The 9,125-nt window shown below is 40.0% G+C and overlaps 1 pseudogene; it reads right to left on the bottom strand.

Moving 5' to 3' along the window:
- Positions 1–56: 56 nt before the first annotated feature.
- Positions 57–8,698, bottom strand: LOC119887975 (annotated as a pseudogene).
- Positions 8,699–9,125: the final 427 nt, after the last annotated feature.

The raw sequence follows: 9,125 nt of genomic DNA, 5'->3' as shown, positions 1-9,125 counted from the left end.
TTGTGGTGACATTCATGCGAGAATGTGGAAATGCACAACAAAAGTAGTTAACCCACCTGCAAGACGACAGTGACAGGCTTCGAGAGTAGCGTCCAGAGTATCTGGAACTCCCCGAGGATCTGCTCCTGCTGCTGGATGACCGGGTTTTCAGTCGCCTTCGAGATGACTTGCTCATCCTTTGTGAACAGCTTGAAGTCTTTGGAGATCTCATAACCTCCACCCGACACCCCAGGGTTATCTGTTCTCTGCAAAGGAAACACATTAAGCCGTTTTACTGCTTTGACTGATAAAGCTAAAACTGTATCTTGGCTTGTTTTAAGAAATGCTCTCCTTTATTCATAAGATGAGAATTTCAAAACAGGAAATAGAGCATGGAAACCGAAGATAAACAGCTTGCAATTTTCCTGGGAATCATTCATTTGGATGGATTGTTTATTATACACAACATTACCTCTTGCCGTTTCCACTGAAAAGGGTTGCAGACAAGCCGTCCTCCCCAAAAGGCTTGCAAAAGGAAGCGTAGCTGGTCACAGAGTTTCCTGAATCAGAGACATTGTCTCTCTCAGTGAACTTCACCTTCTCTGGCGAGGCCAGACGTTTACAGTGGTTCCTCTTGTTGGCAGTGACACTCGCCTGAGAAACACCAGTTTTGCTGGATGGCGGTGAAGATGTGTCATTCCCAGAATCGTAATCGTGCGGACCTTCGGTCTGGCTCGATAAATGCTGAGACCCTTTTCTGTGTAAAAGCTCGCTTCCAGGTTTTGACGACAAAATCTGCAAACAGACAAACAGGCTGCAGCTTAAAACCAAGTGTGTGTAGATAAATGGAACCTGCTATCTGCTTTGATGCACTGTGAATACTCTAGTACAAAGGCACATATTCCCTTGAAAACACAGAGAAGAGATTTCTTTTTTTCTCAGGACAGAAAACTTTGAAAGATAAAGACATCATGCAAATTTGAAGCATGCGATTAACCTCAAAAGAAAGTCTGAACTCAACTAAAGTCAAAGAAATCAACAAGAAAATTTTTAGATAAAGTAAGTCTAAACTAAAATTATATGAAAGGAACAACAGAAGAGCAGAGAAGAAAAGAAAAACTATGCGTGGAAAAATCTACTGGCTCTAACTCGAGTGAAGAGAAAAAGAGTAAACAATAGCCCCATTGAAAAGCCTCATTTAAAGAACAGTGAACAAACATCACAAAATGGGTATTATGTATAAATGAAAAGGATTGCAGACAAAGAGAGATCCCATCAGTCTAACTAAGAAAGCCCTCAGAATGGGACAGATGACTGAGTTCTTTCTCCTGTAAGAAGTAAATAATTAGCCTGCACCGACCTACAAGTAAATCCCTAAATCTGCGGATAGCATCGACTTACCAATCAAGATTTCCTCCTTAAGTAGGTAAGGTGTAAGAAAAAGGGAAGAGCGGGCAACATAAGTGCATCATTAGAGTCGTAAATTACAAGAAAAAGACAATAACCCTCTCTTCAAACCCAGAGCCAGTTAGACTTATATTGGCATGTTCCTTTTTCTTTCCTTAATGGTGCATTGTTTTTAGGGAAAGAAGTGTGCTTGTATGAGTACCACTACAGCACACAAAAGGTTTGCTTTTACTGCAGACGTCCACAGATGGAAAATGATACTCACTCTCCAAGGATCATAGTTGACTGATCTCATAAAACTATGATCTCTCTTTACTTACTGATTACGAAACTCTCAGGTTTATCCAGTCTGTCCTCCCGAAGGTTTCCTATTATCTAGTCTAAAGTCGACACAACAGACCAACCCTGAGGGGAATTTACCACTTGCATCTATGCACACAATCTGTACGTACTCAAGAGTAAAAGATTTCCTTTACAGAAAGACACGTTTTAAACAGACGCATTCTTCAATGTCACCTCGAGATATTTTGACAAGGCTGTCTTAAAATAAACATGTCATATCTGCCTTGGTGTTTTTGCAAATGGTTCTGTGTGCTTTCTTTTCCTTTTGTTGCCACAACTTTTATTTGCGTTCAACACAAAGGAAATTCACCAATTACATTTATAGATTGGGTTGACATATTTATAATCAACCACATTCGTGTCGATTATTAATATTTTTGAGTTTTTCATTATCCAGTCATACCTACCTTTCCTTTTATGGATTGCTTTTTTTGGGAAAGAATGTTAAGCATTAAGATCATCCTGCATTTCATTCGCATTTATTTATGGGCTTTGATTGGGGAGAATAAAAAGCAAGAATTTTAAATAATTTGAATAATTCTGATACAGTAGGGCTACCCCTCAGTAACCAACTGTGAAGTCCTGCTGAAAGACTTTGGGATTGAATGCCTGGTGTGATTCAATATATGGATTCATTTATTGGATTTCAATTAAAACCCTGTGGTGTGTAATTAAAAACATTCGTCTGTGCAATTAGCATACTTTAATGATTGCTGGAGAGAAATTAAATATATTTCATGCTCCAATAAGCATGAGACAATAAGTTTAAGGACATACCATAGCTGTATTTATGAGGCTCTTTGGAAAACATCACTTTTAAATAATGAAAAAAAAAAATCAACCTTTTAAAATTCAAAGTCTGCCGTCAAGAAGTTGTCAATCACAGTTTCATTTCAACTTAAAGTCTGGTCTGCAAACAGAAATAGGGAAACTGTATGCTGGAAGTATTACATGAAACAGAGTGGCAAGAAATCGCTAATAATTCCCAAGTCCACAATCATTATAAGTGATCATTCATTATGTTAGTCTCCTGCTTCAGCTCTAATGATCATGATTGGGTGCCAGTACAGGAAGCAGTGTGACATTTATATAGCAGACACTAGCGGTTTATATCCAGTCTCAAACCATCCCTAACCATAAAGCTCTGTGTACTAACTCAGCACAGTCTGACACACTTTGATGACCTTAAGCAATAACAAGTAGTTTCTGCCTGCTGCTTGCAGATCATTGTTTAACAAAATAAAAGCAGAGTGGTAACAACACTGTCACTACTGTTCATTCTAAACAAAAAAATGCTTCACTTCCGGTCAAAAGTTTCACACCAGTGTACTATGAGTACACTAAAGATAAAAATAGGAAACTCTGGAGATATAGGCTTTTTAACATCCTGTAGGAGTCAGCTGCATATATAGTAAACTTTAAAAATATTTTTAAGGTGAGCACATAAAGTTGTAACCAAGTGTTTTTCCTTGAGATGTACAGAGTTTGTTGAAATAATTAATTCAAAACATTGACACTGAATATTCATTAACATCCTCTCGGAACAAAATGTTTTGAGTGATACCTTCAATAAAGGAATACAAACGTGTTGTGAGAAATAGCTCTTGAAAATTAAATGGTTGTTGTTGGTGTTGAATTTGACACTACACTTTGGAGAACGTGTCATTTTTCCAGTGGCATCATTATTATTATGGGGAGTACAAAGTTCTTGATAGCGTTAGTTTTAAAAACAGAAAAACAGGAACTGACAGAATTACTCCAAAATAAAGAATTTGTAAAAAAAGCTCAGAGTAAGGCCATGTACAGTTTTTAATTTCATAAAATTCAGTACTTACAGGATGGCTCAATTGTCAGAAAAATATTGTATTTTGGTTAAATATAAAAGGCAAGAAACATCTGGGTGTGGAATTCAAATCTTAATAGTGAGCTGCTTTACATGGCCATAACTGAGAAATCAGACTGAACCAGTGGCACCACCGTCAAAGTCCTAAATTGTACTTACGGTGGTGGTTGAGAGGATGGAGCGATATTTTGGAGCCGTTTTACACACTGATTTGGTTGCAGGTCTCCACTTCATGTCCGTGTGGTCAAGCACTCCATTGGTTTCCTCTACCACAGCTGCCAAGTTCCTAATGCCTGATGCACCACAGATTTCTGCAGATGGTGTCTGTGGGAAAATGCTGGATTTAGTTTCATGACACAAATGCATCTTCTCAGTTACAGAAAATTCTAAACTATGGAGAATGGGACAGCACCTTTTTTTGTTTTTTTTACACCTTCGTTGTTTTGGCCAATAAAGTGTAATCTGTTGTGTAATCATAGAAAAACTGTAAAGAAATTTCTTGGTCATAATTCCACCTGGGAAGATTAGTTGATGAGAGACTAAGGTTCAGCTGTATAAAAACGTTGGGAAATGTAGCTTAAAGCTCCATATTTCTTGATTTTTATTGTGATTTCCTCTTCTTATCATCAAAAAAACCTCATAGAAATTAGTTAGTAATAAAGAGCTCCAGACAGATTTAAAAATAGTATGTCTAATTATTTTAGTTTAACCTCAATTTGAGTTCAAACTCAATTGAATTTACTTATTCACATGTGTCAAAGTTCCCTAATTAAGTTGTTCTTTAGGATGCCATTTTGACTCTAAATGCAATATTTCGCATTCGCTGGCGATAAATGACTATTCAAGGATTAATTATCACCAGTGGAAGCATCCACTTATTCCTCTAGCTGCTAGAGATCATCATGCTACCAACCCTGTTCCATAAAACCTGTAAAAGACAACCTTCATATTATCAGATATCCAAGATTTTGCAATATGTCATTATAACTGAGTGCATCTATCTGTTGAGTGAATATGGGACCATTTCCTGTGAAGTTGTGATAAGGGCTGGTTGTGCCTGAGATCAGGAAGTCACCTCTGCCTTATCAGTCATCGCTGTTGTGTGACCAGGAACTCAGCAGACACCTCAGGCTGATAAGATAAACTGGGGGAGTAGTGGGGTCGAGGAGGGTGAAGGATGAGTTCCTACCTGTCCTCTGTGGAAGCCTGGCAGGAAGAACTGTGCGACTCTGACCTCCGATAGCGTCGTCTCCGCCTTGAGTGAGTCCGGGAACTGAAAGAGGTGATGAGGAGAGCAGAGAAGAGAAGACCCAAGTGGATAAGGAGCTAAGAGTACTGTGATTAATCAACAGAATAAAATTACGTGACGATCATTTTTATAATCACTTAATCATTTGTCATTTACCGAGCACAAATTCCAGCTTTTCAAATGTGACGATTTGCTGCTTATATCGGTTCTGTAACATCACATCTGTAGATAATGGTCTGTGACTGTGTAGATTTTACCCTTTCTGTTTAGTGATAAAGGAGGATCTGGCTTCATCTTTTTGGTCATTGCTATAAATTTTTTTTGACATTTTTTTACTATCCTATATTCACCAAATGATATTCTGAAATTAGGAAAAATAACGTCATCACTACTACAAAGTTCAACAGTGATCAGACGGGTTGTAAACAAGCCACCAGTTTAGCCAGATTATCTAAACCACTTTATCTGTGAAGGGAGTGTACCCAAAATGTCTGTAATAAAACCTCAGTTGTACGGTGAGCCAAAGCTGAACTGCTGTTTACACTGGAGAGCTTGGCTAATAATTATAATAATCTCCGTTGTTTTTCTCTGAACTGAACATTATGTGGTGGGATGGAAATGTCAGTTGCTACTTGCTGGTTAAGGCAAAACAAAACAGAAGAACCCCCCCTCAACAAGAAATCCTGATAGTGGATCTATTGCTTCAGAAACTATGGCTAGATTGAAGGGGACCTATTATGCTTTTCCGTATTATCTGTTTTATCTATAGTGTTACAATGTTGGAGGCCAAAGCTTCAAATAAATAGTTAAACATATTTTTAAGAAATCCTTGTTAGCCATAACCTCAGATGTCCCCCTGTTTTGAACACTCCCCTTTCAACAGTTTTTTCTACTCCCTGCTCTGCATGATGTCATACTGAGCCGGCTTTCCATATATGGTCATTTGCCTGCAGCCTGTTAACCGCTTCTCAGTCTGTCTGTAGTGCTCAGTGGCAACAAAATCCTGGTAAACGTGCTTTACGGTCTTGGCCCATCAGAAGATAAGAAGCCAGCATCGTAGTTACATCCCTGGCCGTATACTAAAAACCTGTGCCAATCAGCTAGTTAATGCTATTACTGACATTTTCAACAAATCACTGTCTCAGGAGAGGGTTCCACCTGCTTTAAGACAGCCACCATCGTTTCTGTGTCTAGTCTGAACGACTACCGCCCTGTGTCTCCAACCCCCATTCTGATGAAGTGCTTTGAGAAACAGGTTCTTCATACATACATACTGTACATAAAGAACAGCCAGCCTGGACCCTCACCAGTTTGCTTTCAGAACCAACGGATCCACAGAGGATGAGAAAAAAAAGAGGACCTTGATAAAAACGACACCTACAATAGAATGCTGTTTGTGGATTTCAGCTCAGCATTCAACACAATCTCCACCATGAAACTGATCAGCAAACTCAGCACTCTGGGTTTAAATAAAACACTTGGCAACTGGATATTGGAATTCCTCAGAAACAGACCCCAGTCAGTTCGGATTGGCGGACTCACCTCCTGCACTCTAGTGCTCAACACCGGAGCCCCCAGGGCTGTGTGCTCAGCCCCCTCCTGTTCACGCTTTACACCCACGACTGTATCCCCGAACTATGCTGTGAAGTTTGTAGACTACGCCACCATCAACAGTCGGATTTCAAACAACAATGAGACTTCATATCGGGAGGAAATTGCTAATCTTGCAATTGAGTGGTACCCGGAGAACAACCTATTGCTCAACGTCAGCAAAACTAAGGAGCTGACACACTCTCCTGTCAACCGCAGTGGTGCTGAGGTGGAGCAGGTGAACAGTTTCAGGTTCCTGGGAATCAGCATCACAGAGAACCTGACATGGTCGTCTCACATCTCCACGCTGAGGAAGAAAGCTCAGATACAATATTTCTTGAGGAAGCTTAAGAAGGCCAAATTCCTGTGCCAAGTTCTTGTCAGTTTTTACAGAGGTGCAATAGAAAGCATCCTGAAACATCACAAACTGGCATGGGATGTGCACAGCCCAGGACCAGAGGGCTCTGCAGCGGGTGATTAAAACTGCTCAGAAGATCACTGGTACCTCCCGAGCCTCAGTGATATCGGTGAGGTGCCTACACAGAGCCCAAAGGATACTAAAGGACAGAACCACCCAGCTACAGCCTGTTCACCCTGCTGCCTTCTGGGAAGAGATATAGAAGTTTCTGCTGCCGCACCACCAGACTGCAGAGCAGCTTTTTCCCCCAAGCTATCAGACTCTTAAACGCTAATTCATACTCAGCACTGCTCCACTGACTATAGTGGCCTTTTATTGTGGCCAGCCTAAGGCACACCTGTGCAATACCCATGCTGTCTGATCAGCATCTTGATTTGCCACCACTGTGAGGCGGATGGATTATCTCGGCAAAGAGAAGTGCTCACTAACACAGATTTTGAATGATTTGTGAACAATATTTGAGAGAAATAGGCCTTCGTGTACATAGAGAAAGTCTTAGATCTTTGAGGTCAGCTCATGATGAATGGGGGCAAAAACAAAAGTGTTGCGTTTATAATTTTGTTCAGTGTATGTTAACTGTACTTGAAAAATTGGAGCACGCGTCAGAGAAGGCTTGAGTATAAGTAACAGTAAAGACATGAAAAGAACAAAAAAGGAGAGAGTTGTAGTGATTTCTGTTGAAGTAAGCAGGAACTGAACTTGGCTCTGTGCTTACAAACAGCGGTCCGCTCATCCAAAGTCGAATTATAAAATGTTGCAAGATCACAGCATGAAATTGGTTTCTCTTTCCCTTTTTCACCCCATTTTTTCTCTCTTTGTGGCTCAAGCTTTCAATCTGTTTTCCTCTTTACAAGGGCTTTTTCACGCTTTTAGCAGAAAAATAAAAGCGCCTCTGTATTCACCCGTCGTGCCCTTACATGAGAGCATTTTGGAAGATCCTCTCTCTCTCTTCCTCAGCAATGAGTGTTCTGAAAAGGGTGGATGGGCTTACCATGGGGGAGGCAGAGGAGGTTGGAGGGGGGTCAAAAATGTTGGGTTGGATTCAGAGAGTACATGATTCTGATGCAACAATCACAGACTGACCTTTTCTTGTGCTTGCGCTCATCCTTCCTCTTATGTTTTAAACTTGAAGAGCTGGTGGGATCAAAGAGAATACAATCATGAGCAAGGAGTATTAAGACTGCAAAAGCCTGCACAGACAGCCTGCTTTTTAACTGATACATATAGGGCATAGGCTTTTAAGTCGGAAATCCAGCAATCTTAAGGAAAGCAGATGTTAAAATTACCTACACATTTATGACAGAAAATGTATCCAGGTGAAAACTGTTCACTCTTAAAATAATTTTAACTGTTTTTTGTTAAACACGAGACATGCAAAAACAATGCACAAAATCTTGCAATAATCATATACATACCTGTGTTTGGACTTTTTGGAGGAATACCTGGAAAAAGGAAAAGGATGATTTCAGTCACCTAAAAATACATGTCATGCCATTTTACATTGTCATAGTAAGCAAGAACTACCTATGCCGCTTGCTTTTCTTGGAGCTCTTCTTCTTCTTCTTTTTCTTCTTCCTCGGTGGCGACAGGCTGTAGGAAGGAGACCTAAAGAGGAACAAATAAGCATGAACTCTGGAGAGTACCAAGCATTCTCCTGTACACCTCTCAGTTTATTTATGTCAGGAAACACAACAAAAGGTATCCAACAATAGACCTCACTGCACAGTCATCTCATTTTGGGAACTGACCTTTTCCTTTTCCTCTTCCGTTCAGACTTTCTCTTCTTCTTCTTCCCCTTGGGCCGAGGGGAGAGTTCCTCGTCAAAGGAGGGGCTGCAAGCAGAGACAGAGCAGAAAGGACACTTACTTCTTTATTCATTCTGGTGATGGGAAATGAAATGTGAAATCTCAGCTGCAAGAATTCAGCAGAGTGAGGAGCACATATTTGGGCCATGACAGCTTTTGAATCCCAATATCTGGACTGGAATTTGATTTATATACAGAGTCTGCGTGTTAAGGGTTAGTTCACCCAAATTACATAAAGTAATTTTCTCCCTTACCTCTATATCCAGCCATGCAAATAGTTCTTGTTTAGTTCCAGTTTAATTTGCCCAGTTTTGGACTATCAGTCTCTGATATTTCTGCTTCCACTCCAATAACAGAATTCAAACAACCCAGTATCCCTACAAATTACAGTATGTAGATTGTCTGACTTTCACAAAGCAGAGTTCATATCCAATCAAAACTGTTCTCTTTTTATTAACTTTAAGCACAATCTCTCCCTGATCTTAACCATGT

Source organism: Micropterus salmoides, unplaced genomic scaffold (assembly GCF_014851395.1).
Source record: "Micropterus salmoides isolate LMB-PRFRI ecotype aquatic unplaced genomic scaffold, ASM1485139v1 Ms_hic_scaffold_4591, whole genome shotgun sequence".
Taxonomy (NCBI): domain Eukaryota; kingdom Metazoa; phylum Chordata; class Actinopteri; order Centrarchiformes; family Centrarchidae; genus Micropterus; species Micropterus salmoides.
The sequence above is the reverse complement of the archived record's forward strand: the minus strand, read 5'-3'. Positions and strand labels throughout refer to the sequence as shown.